The sequence below is a fragment of the Coregonus lavaretus genome (assembly GCF_964263955.1).
Source record: "Coregonus lavaretus genome assembly, contig: HAP1_SCAFFOLD_4808, whole genome shotgun sequence".
In the NCBI taxonomy this organism is placed as follows: domain Eukaryota; kingdom Metazoa; phylum Chordata; class Actinopteri; order Salmoniformes; family Salmonidae; genus Coregonus; species Coregonus lavaretus.
The window spans coordinates 22,501-39,131 of record NW_028162221.1 but is presented as its reverse complement, the minus strand read 5'-3'; the positions used below and the strand labels follow the sequence as shown (position 1 = coordinate 39,131).

Here is a 16,631-nt window from a genome sequence, read left to right as displayed (position 1 = left end):
CCTCATGCTGCTAGGCTTTCTGACAGCGTGGTAAGACACACAGCTGATGAACAACTCCGCTTTAGATGAACCTGAGGCCTGTTCAGTAGTGCGTATTGTTCAGGACAGACAGACAGACAGACAGGGGCCTATGTAACAGACACAATTCTCCATTGTAGGGACCAGAGAGCCATGTCCTGGACCATTTCATACAATCCTACATTACCGTTGTAGAACATAGCATCCCATTGAACCACAAGGATAGTGTCATACTGTACCTACCATCTGTGTACGTTGGAGGTGAATGGATGATTGTGTTGTATTGTGTTATTTAATGCCCTGGCCTGGCCCTGGTCTGAGCCTGACCTCACTACTCTGCCCCCCCCCCCCCCCCCCAGGCATGTCAATCAATAGTGGATGGTGTTAGCTAGCTGCCTGGCCTAGCCTAGCCTGGTGCATGGTAGCATGCAAGGCTGAGTGCAGTGGCCTCTCCTGTGTAGCTTCTCTCTGTTGCTAGTGGTGCTACTATCTGTCACTGCCTAACGCACTGTGCAGGGGGAGGCCAACCCATAGAATTAGAATGATCATTATGATGATCAATAGAATCGTTATATTTCTACGGGGAAACCCTCCTCCTGGCTTCCTGCAAAATACCTCTCAGACCACAGAATGATATATTTAACAGGATCTCTGTGTCTGCGTTCATAACCAAGTGGGAAGATGGTAACTACCAGTTGTGAAGTCGTAAATACCAGTTGGATGTATTCACGTGCTTTGAACTCGCTAAGAAACCACTGATTGGTTAATGGCCAACAAACTGCGTCAACACATAAACTACAAGTACAGCCATCATGATTGTAAACAAATGATAATGTTCAAAAACTATATCAATAGATTGCTTTTTATAAATGATGTTTTGTTGTTGCATTTAACTGCCGTAAATGCTGTTATCCAGGTCCTTTTCCTTAGTAGGTGACGTCAGAGGTCAGCATGTGGGAGAAGTCGGAGCTCAGAGACGATAGACGAGTTTCCTCACTAGTGATTACCAGTTGGAGGGGCGTTCAGAGACGATAGACGAGTTTCCCCACTAGTAATTACCAGTTGGAGGGGCGTTCAGAGACGATAGACGAGTTTCCCCACTAGTAATTACCAGTTGGAGGGGCGTTCAGAGACGATAGACGAGTTTCCTCACTAGTGATTACCAGTTGGAGGGGCGTTCAGAGACGATAGATGAGTTTCCTCACTAGTGATTACCAGTTGGAGGGGCGTTCAGAGACGATAGACGAGTTTCCTCACTAGTGATTACCAGTTGGAGGGGCGTTCAGAGACGATAGACGAGTTTCCTCACTAGTGATTACCAGTTGGAGGGGCGTTCAGAGACGATAGACGAGTTTCCTCACTAGTGATTACCAGTTGGAGGGGCGTTCAAGTGGGGTTTTCCCCAGTGGTATGTGGTAAATACCAACTGCCCACTTGGTTATGAACGCACCATCAGACCAAGGCCTTTGCATTATTGTGTTAAAGGAGCTCATTACGCTAAACCTCCAGTAGTAAATGTGACATTGGAGCAGGTAAAACACCATGCTTTGAAAGAATGTGTGGTACATCTCTTCACTGTATATATTTACTCCATTCCTTGGTGAACCATTAGCACATTAACCCTAGCCTGGGTACTAGTCTGTTTAGCTATCATTCCCTTCCTTGGTGAACCATTAGCACATTAACCCTAGCCTGGGTACTAGTCTGTTTAGCTATCATTCCCTCCCTTGGTGAACCATTAGCACATTAACCCTAGCCTGGGTACCAATCTGTTTAGCTATCATTCCCTCCCTTGGTGAACCATTAGCACATTAACCCTAGCCTGGGTACCAATCTGTTTAGCTATCATTCCCTCCCTTGGTGAACCATTAGCACATTAACCCTAGCCTGGGTACCAGTCTGTTTAGCTATCATTCCCTCCCTTGGTGAACCATTAGCACATTAACCCTAGCCTGGGTACCAGTCTGTTTAGCTATCATTCCCTTCCTTGGTGAACCATTAGCACATTAACCCTAGCCTGGGTACCAGTCTGTTTAGCTATCATTCCCTTCCTTGGTGAACCATTAGCACATTAACCCTAGCCTGGGTACCAATCTGTTTAGCTATCATTCCCTTCCTTGGTGAACCATTAGCACATTAACCCTAGCCTGGGTACTAGTCTGTTTAGCTATCATTCCCTTCCTTGGTGAACCATTAGCACATTAACCCTAGCCTGGGTACTAGTCTGTTTAGCTATCATTCCCTTCCTTGGTGAACCATTAGCACATTAACCCTAGCCTGGGTACTAGTCTGTTTAGCTATCATTCCCTTCCTTGGCACTCTTTGTTATGCCATGGTTGGAGTGGAATGTTACCACAAACAGATGGGATATTTGAGAGGGTTAAAAGGCCATGCTTTCTGAGATTATACAGTATGTGTGGTACTGTATTTCAATGTGTGGATCATGGGGGTACTGCCTTTATCTGTCCAATGAAATGATCTGAATAAACTCTGCTCCACAGGGTATCATGTTGCTATTAATAGCTGCAGCTTTGGGGCCACAGCTTTAATTGTTTCATGACAGAATAGCCCCTACAGCATCAACCTACTTTGAACCTGCAATAAAAACCCATCTATAAACTCAAACATCTCTTCACTTCACCATCTGCATTGAATTATACCTCAATGTAGGTCGACGTGCAATGATATACTAATGAAATACAATTTCAGTCTGTAGGCCTACCCAACCAATGCATTTTATTTTTGTTCTTTAAAGACATGATAATTACTCCAGCGTCACGGGGATTTAGGGGTTAAAGAAGGGCATTGCGCGCAGCTCGCTAAAATGGTGGGAGGCTGCAGAGGATTCCCTAGCTCTGTTCCGAGCCGTTATGCTACATGCTTGTTGCTGACTGAGCCTTTCTACAAGTATACAGCTGGTTACGTAACGCCCTGGACTAGAGCTAGGATCCCCATGCTTCTCGTTCCCGTCCGCGCTCCGCTCCGCGTCGTGTTGTTCACACTTGGCTTGGCTTTGTTATTCCCAGTCCAAAGTCCGACAGACAGACAGCTCACACACAACAGCACAGGACAAGGAGACAGACCACTCGGTTGTACCAACTTTTTCCCCCGACAAACTCTGCTCCAAACCGTAAGTAATTCTACCAGGCAAACTTTGCGCGTAGATGTTGCACAATATAAATTGTAGTTCTTTGCAAATACGTAGCCTACGTTTTTCCTTGGAAACGAGCGTAGTTGTATTTGGGGGGTGACACGGTTGGAATGTTGGTGAGCGCTTTGGAAGAGAAAGAAGTGAAATGGGGGTGGCTGTAGAGTTGTGGATATAAAGAGAATTTCGGGGACATAACTTTGGAACGGTAAAAGCAATGCTCCTGTGTTTCTTCAGTTGCTGATGATGTGGCGTGCGTGTGTGGAACTGGTGGTTGGACATCAGAGCTCAAGCACGAACAGCTGTAATTGAGACCAGTCGTTGCCCGGGCTTTGCAACTTTATAACCATAACGTTACCATCATCTATTCTCCTAATGATGTGGATACACTGTTGCGAAGTTATATGCTGAATCGTTGTTGATGCATCATGATAAGAATATGCACACTTTGTTGTTCAACATTGCAACATTTCTTGTCGTGTTCTCTCTCTCTCTCTCTCTCTCTCTATATATATATATATATATATATATTTGAGAGGTGTTTAAAAATTTGTGAAATTGAAAATGGAAGTCTGAAACATGCCTTCTCAGTCTCTGACAGCCTGATTTTGGGAGACCAATACAACTTAGTAAGGGTTTATCCTATTGTTATAAAACAAAAACAAAGCATCTGTTCTTGTTTTTTTCCATTAGCTGGTCTGGAATGGTCTACCACGTTGCTATAAGTTACATTCTTTCCTGTTGTATTTGATATTATGTGAACGTTCAAACTAAAACGGAGGGTTGAACAGTGTGGTATCCTTACATACACTGACCTCCACATTCTGTAGTGTAGATTTTACTTCCAACACATGGAACAAACCGCCAAGTACTTTACAAGCGGTTTTGGCCGGGGCCGTATATATATTATCTCTGTCTCAATGCTGAACTAGGATCCGTTTTGTATTTTTATAGTTGTAATGGATAAGATTACACGGACAGAGGGGACCTGATCCTAGATCAGTACTCCTGTTTTTGAACACGGGGCCCAGAGCAGAGGTTGTTTGGAAACGTATTCTACCAGACCAGTGATGATTTAAAGCAGAGGCTGTGTGTCCAAAAGAGAGTTAGTATGCTGTCCCAAATGGCAGCCTATTCCCTACATAGTGCACTACTTTTGACCAGGACCCATAGGGTTCTATATACAGGATAGTGTTCCATTTGGGACAGAACTCAGTAGCAGGTCAGGGGAAGAAGGGGAGACCCTCGGGGCAGCAACAGACTAGTGTGTTAACAGTACAGTAACATATCTCAGTAGCAGGTCAGGGGAAGCAGGGGAGATCCTCAGGGCAGCAACAGACTAGTGTGTTAACAGTACAGTAACATATCTCAGTAGCAGGTCAGGGGAAGCAGGGAAGATCCTCAGGGCAGCAACAGACTAGTGTGTTAACAGTACAGTAACACATCTCAGTAGCAGGTCAGGGGAAGCAGGGGAGATCCTCAGGGCAGCAACAGACTAGTGTGTTAACAGTACAGTAACATATCTTAGTAGCAGGTCAGGGGAAGCAGGGGAGATCCTCAGGGCAGCAACAGACTAGTGTGTTAACAGTACAGTAACATATCTCAGTAGCAGGTCAGGGGAAGCAGGGGAGATCCTCAGGGCAGCAACAGACTAGTGTGTTAACAGTACAGTAACATATCTCAGTAGCAGGTCAGGGGAAGCAGGGGAGATCCTCAGGGCAGCAACAGACTAGTGTGTTAACAGTACAGTAACACATCTCAGTAGCAGGTCAGGGGAAGCAGGGGAGATCCTCAGGGCAGCAACAGACTAGTGTGTTAACAGTACAGTAACACATCTCAGTAGCAGGTCAGGGGAAGCAGGGGAGATCCTCAGGGCAGCAACAGACTAGTGTGTTAACAGTACAGTAACATATCTCAGTAGCAGGTCAGGGGAAGCAGGGGAGATCCTCAGGGCAGCAACAGACTAGTGTGTTAACAGTACAGTAACACATCTCAGTAGCAGGTCAGGGGAAGCAGGGGAGACCCTCAGGGCAGCAACAGACTAGTGTGTTAACAGTACAGTAACTGTTCTAACACACACGGCAAACTCAACCTACATACTGGATGTAACTATCACCGTATCATCAGACTCCTCCTCTCTGTAACATCAGACTCCTCCTCTCTGTAACATCAGACTCCTCCTCTCTGTAACATCAGACTCCTCCTCTCTGTAACATCAGACTCCTCCTCTCTGTAACATCAGACTCCTCCTCTCTGTAACATCAGACTCCTCCTCTCTGTAACATCAGACTCCTCCTCTCTGTAACATCAGACTCCTCCTCTCTGTTTTAACATCAGACTCCTCCTCTCTGTAACGTAACATCAGACTCCTCCTCTCTGTAACGTAACATCAGACTCCTCCTCTCTGTAACATCAGACTCCTCCTCTCTGTAACATCAGACTCCTCCTCTCTGTAACGTAACATCAGACTCCTCCTCTCTGTAACGTAACATCAGACTCCTCCTCTCTGTAACGTAACATCAGACTCCTCCTCTCTGTAACGTAACATCAGACTCCTCCTCTCTGTAACATCAGACTCCTCCTCTCTGTAACATCAGACTCCTCCTCTCTGTAACATCAGACTCCTCCTCTCTGTAACATCAGACTCCTCCTCTCTGTAACATCAGACTCCTCCTCTCTGTAACGTAACATCAGACTCCTCCTCTCTGTAACGTAACATCAGACTCCTCCTCTCTGTAACGTAACATCAGACTCCTCCTCTCTGTAACATCAGACTCCTCCTCTCTGTAACGTAACATCAGACTCCTCCTCTCTGTAACGTAACATCAGACTCCTCCTCTCTGTAACGTAACATCAGACTCCTCCTCTCTGTAACGTAACATCAGACTCCTCCTCTCTGTAACGTAACATCAGACTCCTCCTCTCTGTAACGTAACATCAGACTCCTCCTCTCTGTAACATCAGACTCCTCCTCTCTGTAACGTAACATCAGACTCCTCCTCTCTGTAACATCAGACTCCTCCTCTCTGTAACGTCAGACTCCTCCTCTCTGTAACGTAACGTCAGACTATCAGTCTTGTTTCAGATCTCCTCCTCTCTGTGTATTTAAATGCAGTTTTACAGGTTATACAGGACAATGTCGACACGGGTAATTTAAACGGCATGTTGGTTAAACTCAATAGTGTGTGTTAGTTGTATGTGGCTCAGTGGCAGAGCTAGCTGTATTTGACAGGTGTGGACCCTAATGGCATCCCACCAGCGTGTGGGTGGTGGGTACACCGATGGCATCACGTCAGTTGGCCAGTCTCTCATTGTGGGTGACTTGCCCTCCAGCCCTCCCAGTGTGGACATGGGTACACCGATGGCATCACGTCAGTTGGCCAGTCTCTCATTGTGGGTGACTTGCCCTCCAGCCCTCCCAGTGTGGACATGGGTACACCGATGGCATCACGTCAGTTGGCCAGTCTCTCATTGTGGGTGACTTTCCCTCCAGCCCTCCCAGTGTGGGCATTCCTCTCTCATCAATGCCAGGGATTGACTGGCTGAGAGTCTCTCTTTTTTCTTTCACTTTTACTTTAGAGTTGTTGATCTGATCACCTCGCTGGACTTTGTTGGGTTTTCCCCCTGTATTTAGAGCTAGAAGCTAGAAGGAAAGATGTGGCCAACATAGTTGTTACTGGCCCAGCCCCTAAGATCTGTTCACAAAACCAGAATAAATATAAATTAATGTTGTTTTTACATTTTATTTTTTACATTTTTAGTCATTTAGCAGACGCGCTTATCCAGAGCGACTTACAGTTAGTGAGTGCATAAATTTTCATACTGGCCCCCCGTGGGAAACGAACCCACAACCCTGGCGTTACAAGCGCCATGCTCTACCAACTGAGCTACTAACTTTTTAGAAAAACTTATTTCATAGTTTAATAAACCATACACCTCTATGCACAAGGACTGCTTTTAACCATTTCTCTGGAAAATGTACCATAACTAATTTAGTGGAAGAACTGTGCAGATGCAAACTTTGGTAACAGAATTACGGTAAAATCTTCCTCAGGGTTTTATGCGACCACGTTTTTCCAAACATTCTGTTAAATGTCTGCTCCAAATGTAAGATCAAAAGATGTCTGCAGAAAGAATGGGGCGTCAGCTACGACATGGCACCTTGAGGTTGAAAAAATATATATTTTGGTTATTGAACTACAGTACGTGAAGTGGATTTACACCCGGTAACGAAATTACGGTAACAGAATTACATAATTGGTCCCTGATCTGTAATATACATATAAATGTATATTGTTCTGCATATCTAACATGCCTCTTGAGCTGTCTGTGACCTCCTGACTGGTGGTTCTTTATTTAAACAAGCTAAATATGCTTCTCTGCTCAAATCTGGGTAAATGATAGAAAGGAATGTGAGTCTTATTCAGTACATTTAGTTATTGCTTGCCAGCAGACATGCCAGCTAAGATCGTTAGACAAGCTAGCTACTCTAACTTGATTGACAGCCTGAAATGGCTTCTGGGTAGCTAGTTATGAGGATGGGAGATTGGGAACCTATCTGGGCCAGCTGAAGCCAACTTCAAGTGGCTAGTCGTATTACAGATCGTCTATAGGTTACTTGCTTTCTAGGCTTGTTAGTGGTAGGCTACTACTTGGAACTGTTGATAAATCAAGCACACCAATCACCAGCTGCTCTACCGGTGGGAGGATGTCTGTAGTGGTTTGACCCAACAGGTTGTTTCTTTCTTCAAATTCAACCGATGAGCCCTCAAGTCAAACTTTGAACCTAAAACTGTAAATAGTCCCTTATCCTTGCAGCCACAGTAGAGAACATTGCGTCCCTGTAACTACTATAGACTCTATAGTCTAAACCATGTATTTATCCTCTGTTTACATGTTCCTGGTAGTCGGGGGGGGGGGGGGGGTGTATGGGGTTTAGGAGGGGCCAAGCGTGAGACTTCTTTCTCAGCAGGGTCTCCCTCATTCAGACAAACCCCCCCCCCACCCCTCCCATTCCTCCTACTATTTCTATCCCCCCGGCCGGTTGTTATGGGAACGACACGGAAGGAATCTTAATGAAGTTGTATGGGAGGTTCAAACCGGTTTTGTCACCATCAGTGCAAACCAATCTTTGGTTGAATATATTACGGAGCCCAGTGGTGCCTCCCAAATGGCACCCTGTTCACTATATAGTGCACTACTTTAGACCAGAGCTCTATGGCCAGGGTGCCAGTACTGTTGGGGCTCACGCTGCTGACAAGTCCAGGCAGCACCCCTCAATGTTTACACCTCTCTCCACCCCCCCCCCCCTTTCCGATCCTCACCCTACACCCCCTTGTTTCTCTAGCCCTCCCAGCCTAGTTACCCCAACCAGGAAGGGGATAGTTTTACACCTGTTTTTAAAACGCCTTTTAAAAACAGCCTCAGGTCACTTGGTCATAAGTAACCAGTGTTCTGGTGAGAAAGGGACATCTTTCATATCTGTCTGCTGTTGCAGGGAAGATGACTGCGTCCCAACCGACACCATATCCCCCTATGTAGTGCACCACTTTTGAACAGAGCCCTATTCCAACCCTGGTCCAAAGTAGTGCACTACATATGGAATAAGGTGCCGTCAGGGATGCAGTCTGAATGTACGGCTGGAGTGGAGTGGTCCTCTCTCCTCTCCGGGTTGAGTTTCTCCTTTTGTTCAGGGATCAGAAGAGGCTGAATGCTGCCATTGTTTTGGTGGCCAACTCAAATCGGGGCCCTGTCTGTCTGTCTGTCTGTCTGTCTGTCTGTCTGTCTGTCTGTCTGTCTGTGAGGCTAGAGGATGGTTGCTGGAGGGTGTTGGTTATGGAGTGTGTGTGTGTGTGTGTGTGTGTGAGAGAGAGAGTAAAAGGTAGAAGGGGGGCCAATGGGTGCAAGGGTTTTGTTAGGGAGGGCAGGTGTTGTTGTTAAGGGACGTGTTGTGTGGGTTTGGAGAAAAGTTTGTGTGTTTGCCCATGTGTGTGTAGTGTTAACCAGAGACTGGCTAGACCAGCTGGATGCTGATGAAACTTAACCTTGCCCTCCTTGGGGGAACAGGCTTGTTCAAGTGGACGACAGCTCCATTAAAACAGTGTGTTTGTGTGTGTGATATGTCCATTAACAGGGGAAGCCTGTGTTCTAGCTAAATTAGCAAACCATTAGGATGATGTTTGACGACAGCCCAGTGCCTGTGGGAGGGGAGTGACTAAACACGACCGGTGTTAAACACGTCCACTCAGGCTCTTTGCGCTACACTCTACACTTGAGAGGACTTGTAGTGTTGTCACGATGCCAGTATCACCATGCTACGATACCAGACTTTCCTTGGCAAAAAAGAAAAGAAAACGCAAAGCAGATGAAACTCTTTGGTCCTTTAAAAAACCTAGTTTATGTCAAATGTTGTGTGCTATAACTTGCTAAATAAACATGTGGCTCAAAAATAATAAACGTGTGACTCAGGATGACAACATAAGGCTATTTTTTTTCTTCTCCAACATTTAGGACGGTGTTCCTCAAGAAATAAAGTCCTCTGCGTGTTTTGTTTCCTTTGATTTCTTACTTCCTGGTATCAAGATACTGGACGGGTGACAGCCCTAGAGCACTGATTAGTCAAATTGAAACATTTGTTTTGCCTTCTCATTGGCTACTAATAAACACAACATTTATATATACATGTTTTGCCTTCTTTTGTTGTCTTACAGCCTGAATTGAAAATGGATTAAATTGAGATTCGTCACTGCCTACACACAATACCCCATAATGTCAACTGGAATTATGTTTTTAGAATTCTTTACAAATTATTTCAAAATGAAAAGCTCAAATGTTTTTAGTCAGTAAGTATTGAACCCCTTTGTTTTGGCAAGCCTAAATACATTCAGTAGTACAAATGTGCTTAACAAGTCACATAATAAAGTTGCGTGGACTTCTGTGTGCAATAATAGTGTTTTTAACGTGATTTTTGAATGACTACCTCATCTCTGCACCCCACACATACAATTATCTGTAAGGGTCCCTAAGTCGAGCAGTGAATTTCAAACAGATTCAACCACAAATACCAGGGAGGTTTTCCAGTGCCTCACAAAGAAGGGACCCTATTGGTAGATGGGTAAAAAAATAAAATAAAAGCAGACATTGAATATCCCTTTGAGCATGGTGAAGTTATTAATTACACTTTGGATGGCGTATCAACACACCCAGTCACTACAAAGATACAGGCGTCCTTCTTAACTCAGTTGCCGGAGAGGAAGGAAACCGCTCAGGGATTTCACCATGAGGCCAATGGTGTCTTTGAAACAGGTACAGAGTTTAATGGCTGTTATAGGAGAAAACTGAGGATGGATTGTAGTCATACTAACCTAAATGACAGAGTGAAAAGAAGGAAGCCTGTAAAGAATAAAAATATTGCATCCTGTTTGCAATAAGGCACTAAAGTAAAATTGCAAAAAATGTGGCCAATAAATTAACTTTATGTCCTGAATACAAAGTGTTATGTTTGGGTTAAATCCAACACAACACATCACTGAGTGCCACTGTACATGTTTGGCCTACTTGTTAGATATTTGGAGATATAGCCATTCCAGAGAGGCTATGTATTTCCCAAAGAAACCATAGACTGAATTGTCTTGCAGGACGATTTGCACTAGAGATCCTGGTTCGAATCCAGGCTCTGTCGTAGCCGGCCGCGACCGGGAGACCCATGGGGCGGCGCACAATTGGCCCAGCGTCGTCCAGGGTATGGGGAGGGAATGGCCGGCAGGGATGTAACTCAGTAGAGCATGGTGTTTGCAACGCCAGGGTTGTGGGTTCGATTCCCACGGGGGGGGGGGGCAGTATGAAAAACATAAAATAATGTATGCACTAACTGTAAGTCGCTCTGGATAAAGAGCGTCTGCTAAATGACTAAAATGTAAATGTCTTGTCCTTCTGGCCTCCTGCACGGCTCTAACCAGCTCAGGGGTGTGACAGGAGTCAGTGGGCCCATGTCTAAGTTGTGTAACCTGTGTGTGTGTGTGTCAGCATGGACCCTTATGTCACCCTGCAACAGAACAACAAACGTCAGAAGTAATCTTATCTTTGGACGTTCACCTTTTAACACACAAACAGAGGCACATTCTTTCCCTGTCTCTGTAGGCACTCTAGATACAGTCTATCATAGAATGTCCTTAATTCCCCCTTAGTTTTAGTTACTATGTGAGCAGAGAAAGCGGGAGGAGGTTTGGGAACAGGTTATTTTTCTTCTGGCTGGGCTATTATTGATCTCTGCCTCCCTCTTTTTTAGTAATTAGTGTCTTCATTTTTAATGGCAGTGCTTAAAGCATCAGACAAGCTCAGTAGCCTACATAGTGTTGATTTTATTTTTGTAAATTATATTTCTTTGGGTACTTTTTACCCCTTTTTCTCCCCAATTTCCTCAATTGTCCCATCGCTGCAACTCCCGTATGGACTTGGGAGAGGCGAAGGTCGAGAGCCATGCGTCCTCCGAAACACGACCCTGCCAAGCCGCACTGCTTCTTGACACACTGCTCGCTTAACCCGAAAGCCAGCCGCACCAATGTGTCGGAGGAAACACCATCCAGCTGGCGACCGAAGTCAGCGTGCATGTGCCCAGCCCGCCACAAGGAGTCGCTAGAGCGCGATGGGACAAGGACATCCCGGCTGGCCAAACCCTTCCCTAACCTGGACGACGCTAGGCCAATTGTGCGCCGCCTCATGGGTCTCCCGGTCGCGGCCGGCTGTAACACAGCCTGGGATCGAACCAGGGTCTGTAGTGATGCCTTAGACCGCTGCGCCACTCGGGAGGTCCCATTTTATTCAAACGGGGTTTGTCTATATATATATATTTATATGTCAGTACTGTCTATCAGCAGTAATGTCAGTAGTGAATTCTTGGTTGGTGAGCAGACCTCTCTCTCTCTCTCTCAATTCAATTCAATTTCAATTTAAGGGCTTTATTGGCATGGGAAACGTGTGTTAACATTGCCAAAGCAAGTGAAGTAGATAGTAAACAAAAGTGAAATAAACAATAAATATTAACAGTAAACATTACACTCAGAAGTTTCAAAAGAGTAAAGACATTTCAAATGTCATTATGTATATATACAGTGTTGTAACAATGTGCAAATAGTTAAAGTACAAATGGGAAAATAAATAAACATAAATATGGGTTGTATTTACAATGGTGTTTGTGCTTCACTGGTTGCCCTTTTCTTGTGGCAACAGTTCAAAAATATTGCTGCTGTGATGGCACACTGTGGTTTTTCACCCAGTAGATAAGGGAGTTTATCAAAATTGGGTTTGTTTTCGAATTCTTTGTGGATCGCTGTAATCTGAGGGAAATATGTGTCTCTAATATGGTCATACATTTGGCAGGAGGTTAGGAAGTGCAGCTCAGTTTCCACCTCATTTTGTGGGCAGTGTGCACATAGCCTGTCTTCTCTTGAGAGCCAGGTCTGCCTACGGCGGCCTTTCTCAATGGCAAGGCTATCTCTCTCTCGCTCGCTCTCTCTCTCTATTTCTCTCTCTCGCTCTCGCTCATAGACTTATCTCACTTTACTGAGTGTTGTTTTCTCTCCAAAGCGTTGAGGCCTGTTGCATCAGCCGACCCCAGTGGGTTCTCTCAGTAGTGCCTGGTACAGCTAGAAACGGGAGGAAGAGAGGAAAAACTACTGGAGGAAAAGAGCCAGTTAAGTAGAAAGAGGGAGAGAGAGAGAGAGAGAGAGGGGACTGAACTAACTTGTTTGTTGACACCCGAAGTGAAAGCAGAAGAAAAGGGTTGCATCCCAAATGGCTCACTATTCCCTATATACTGCAGTGCCTTATGGGTCCTGGTCTAAAGTAGTGCACTACATAGGGAATAGGGTGCCATTTGGAAAGGCTGTCATATGATCCTAAAGCCCTCTGCTCTGGAGGCTTCTGGGATATTATAGGGTTTGAAAAAAAAAAAAACATGTTGGTGAGGTGAAAAAAAAGAGACGTAAAGAGAGGTTATTAGACAGAGAGAAAGGGAGGTTATTAGACAGAGAGAAAGGGAGGTTATTAGACAGAGAGAAAGGGAGGTTATTAGACAGAGAGAAAGAGAGGTTATTAGACAGAGAGAAAGAGAGGTTATTAGACAGAGAGAAAGAGAGGTTATTAGACAGAGATAAAGAGAGGTTATTAGACAGAGATAAAGAGAGGTTATTAGACAGAGAGAAAGAGAGGTTATTAGACAGAGAGAAAGAGAGGTTATCAGACAGAGAAAGAGGTTATTAGACAGAGAGAAAGAGGTTATGAGAAAGAGAGGTTATTAGACAGAGAAAGAGAGGCTATTAGAGAAAGAGAGATTATTAGACAAAGAGAGGTTATTAGACAGAGAAAGAGAGGTTATTAGACAGAGATAAAGAGAGGTTATTAGACAGAGATAAAGAGAGGTTATTAGACAGAGAGAAAGAGAGGTTATTAGACAGAGAAAGAGAGGTTATTAGACAGAGAAAGAGAGGTTATTAGACAGAGAAAGAGAGGTTATTAGACAGAGAGAAAGAGAGGTTATCAGACAGAGAAAGAGGTTATTAGACAGAGAGAAAGAGGTTATGAGAAAGAGAGGTTATTAGACAGAGAAAGAGAGGCTATTAGAGAAAGAGAGATTATTAGACAAAGAGAGGTTATTAGACAGAGAAAGAGAGGTTATGAGAAAGAGGCTATTAGACAGAGAACGAGAGGTTATTAGACAGAGAAAGAGGTTATTAGACAGAGAAAGAGAGTATGACAATTGGGTACTTTCTCCACCACTGAGGTTATTAGACAGAGAAAGAGAGCGGGAGAGAGGTTATTAGACAGAGAAAGAGAGCGGGAGAGAGGTTATTAGACAAAGAGAGCGGGAGAGAGGTTATTAGACAGAGAAAGAGAGGTTATTAGACAGAGAAACAGAGAAAGAGAGGTTATTAGACAGGTAGAGAGAGGCTGTTAGACAGGGAGAGAGAGGCTGTTAGACAGAGAAAGAGAGGTTATTACACAGAGAGGCTATTAGACAGAGAGAGGCTATTAGACAGAAAGAGAGGCTGTTAGACAGAGAGAGAGAGAGGGGGAGAGAGAAATGACTGTGCCTGTATTCAGTGTCCAGAGTAGGACGAGGTCCCCACTGTCAATATAATGTTATTCATTATGATCTAAAAGGTTAAACTGATCCCAGATCAGAACTCTTTACTCTGAGACGCTAGATACAGTACATACGGCTCCTGGTCCCCCGTCCATGTAATGTTATTCATTATGATCTAAAAGGTTAAACTGATCCCAGATCAGCACTCTGAGACCCTTTGTGAATGCGGGCCCTGGTCTGTGATTGGTAGGCCACAGTAGTGTGTTAACTAAGTGGTTATCCCACTGGCTATAGGGTGAATGCACCAATTTGTGAGTTGCTCTGGATAAGAGCGTCTGCTAAATGACGTAAATGTGCCCTTGAGCAAGGCACTTAACCCTAATTGCTCCTGTAAGTCGCTCTGGATAAGAGCGTCTGCTAAATGACTAAAATGTAAATGTAAACTACTCATGGGTCTTTGTAAAACGTGTGTAGCAACGTGTTTACAGCCTCTCTGAATGACGACAGATGTCTGTCACTCACACACACACCCCGAACACACATACACACACATTCCGAACACACATACACACACACCCTGAACACAGATACACACACAGGCCATGCCTCAGCAGAGGATTAGTAGACAACACTTTTTTATTTGAGACATAAACCTTGATTTTATACACTGTAAAGTCTTTATGCATGCTACTGAACTCTCTGAAAGTGTCTAGTGTGTTTTATTGACCAATGAGGATCGGAGACAAACATATTTAAAGAGAGGACTTGTGTTCTCTGCTTTCACTTTCTCTTGGAGATGGAGTCCTAAACTCATCAGGATATCATGGTCTGAATCACTCACTTGTTAGTATTAGATGGCAGTTATTACAGATAAAGTTACAACACTTATCAGTAACTCTTGTTGCAAAAAAAAAAAAAAATCACTGCAGTGATGTCATCAACAGCAGCTTTGAGGTTAGAGTCTAGGAGACTTAATTTGACCATTAGCCTCTATGATCTCTGGATATGCCTGGTAAGATTAGAGGCACACCGCAAAGACAAATGGCTACAAGCAGTGAAGGCCACAGTGAGTTAGCTCTCACATGTTGGGTGGCGGTGAACTGTGGCGTTTTAACATATACAGTACCAGTCAAATGTTTGGACACACCTACTCATTCAAGGGTTCTTACATTTACATTTACATTTTAGTCATTTAGCAGACACTCTTATCCAGAGCGACTTACAGTTAGTCTATTTTCTACATTGTAGAATAATACTGAAGACATCAAAACTATGAAATAACACATATGGAATCATGTTGTAACCAGAAAAGTGTTAAACAAATCAAAATATATTTGAAATTCTTCAAAGTAGCCACCCTTTGCCTTGATGACAGCTTTGCACACTCTTGGCATTCTCTCAACCAGCAGTCACCTGGAATGCTTTTCCAATAGTCTTGAAGTAGTTCCCACATATGCTGAGCACTAGTTGGCTGCTTTTCCTTCACTCTGCGGTTCGACTCACCCCAAACCATCTCAATTGGGTTGAGGTCGGGTGATTGTGGAGGCCAGGTCATCTGATGCAGCACTCCATCACTCTCCTTCTTGGTCAAATAGCCCTTACACAGCCTGGAGGTGTGTTTTGGGTCATTGTCCTGTTGAAAATCAAATGATAGTCTCACTAAGCCCAAACCAGATGGGATGACGTATCGCTGCAGAATGCTGTGGTAGCCATGCTGGTTAAGTGTGCCTTGAATTCTAAATAAATCACTGACAGTGTCACCAGCAAAGCACCATCACACCTCCTCCTCCGTGCTTCACGGTGGGAACCACACATGCGGAGATCATCCGTTCACTTACTCTGCGTCTCACAAAGACACGGCTGTTGGAACCAAAAATCTCAAATTTAGACTCATCAGACCAAAGGACATAGTTCCACCGGTCTAATGTCCATTGCTCGTGTTTCTTGGCCCAAGCAAGTCTCTTCTTCTTATTGGTGTCCTTTAGTAGTGGTTTCTTTGCAGCAATTCGACTATGAAGGCCTGATTCACGCAGTCTCCTCTGAACAGTTGATGTTGAGATGTGTCTGTTACTTGAACTCTGTGAAGCATTTATTTGGGCTGCAATCTGAGGTGCAGTTAATTGCCGATTTCTGAGGCTGGTAACTCAAATGAACTTATCCTCTGCAGCAGAGGTATCTCTGGGTCTTCCTTTCCTGTGGCGGTCCTCATGAGAGCCAGTTTCATCATAGTGCTTGATGGTTTTTGCGACTGCACTTGAAGAAACTTTCAAAGTTCTTGAAAGTTTCCGTATTGACTGACCTTCATACCTTCATGTCTTAAAGTAATGATGGACTGTCGTTTCTCTTTGCTTATTTGAGCTGTTCTTGCCATAATATGGACTT

The 16,631-nt window shown here is 44.4% G+C and overlaps 1 long non-coding RNA gene across 1 annotated transcript in view; it reads left to right on the top strand.

The window, feature by feature from the left end:
• Positions 1-3,038: 3,038 nt before the first annotated feature.
• Positions 3,039-16,631, top strand: part of LOC311119453 — a 32,709-nt gene continuing 19,116 nt past the window's right edge. Inside the window, exon 1 of the long non-coding RNA XR_014611973.1 lies at positions 3,039-3,148. This is a non-coding gene — a long non-coding RNA (uncharacterized lncRNA). The remainder of the gene's footprint in view (positions 3,149-16,631) is intronic.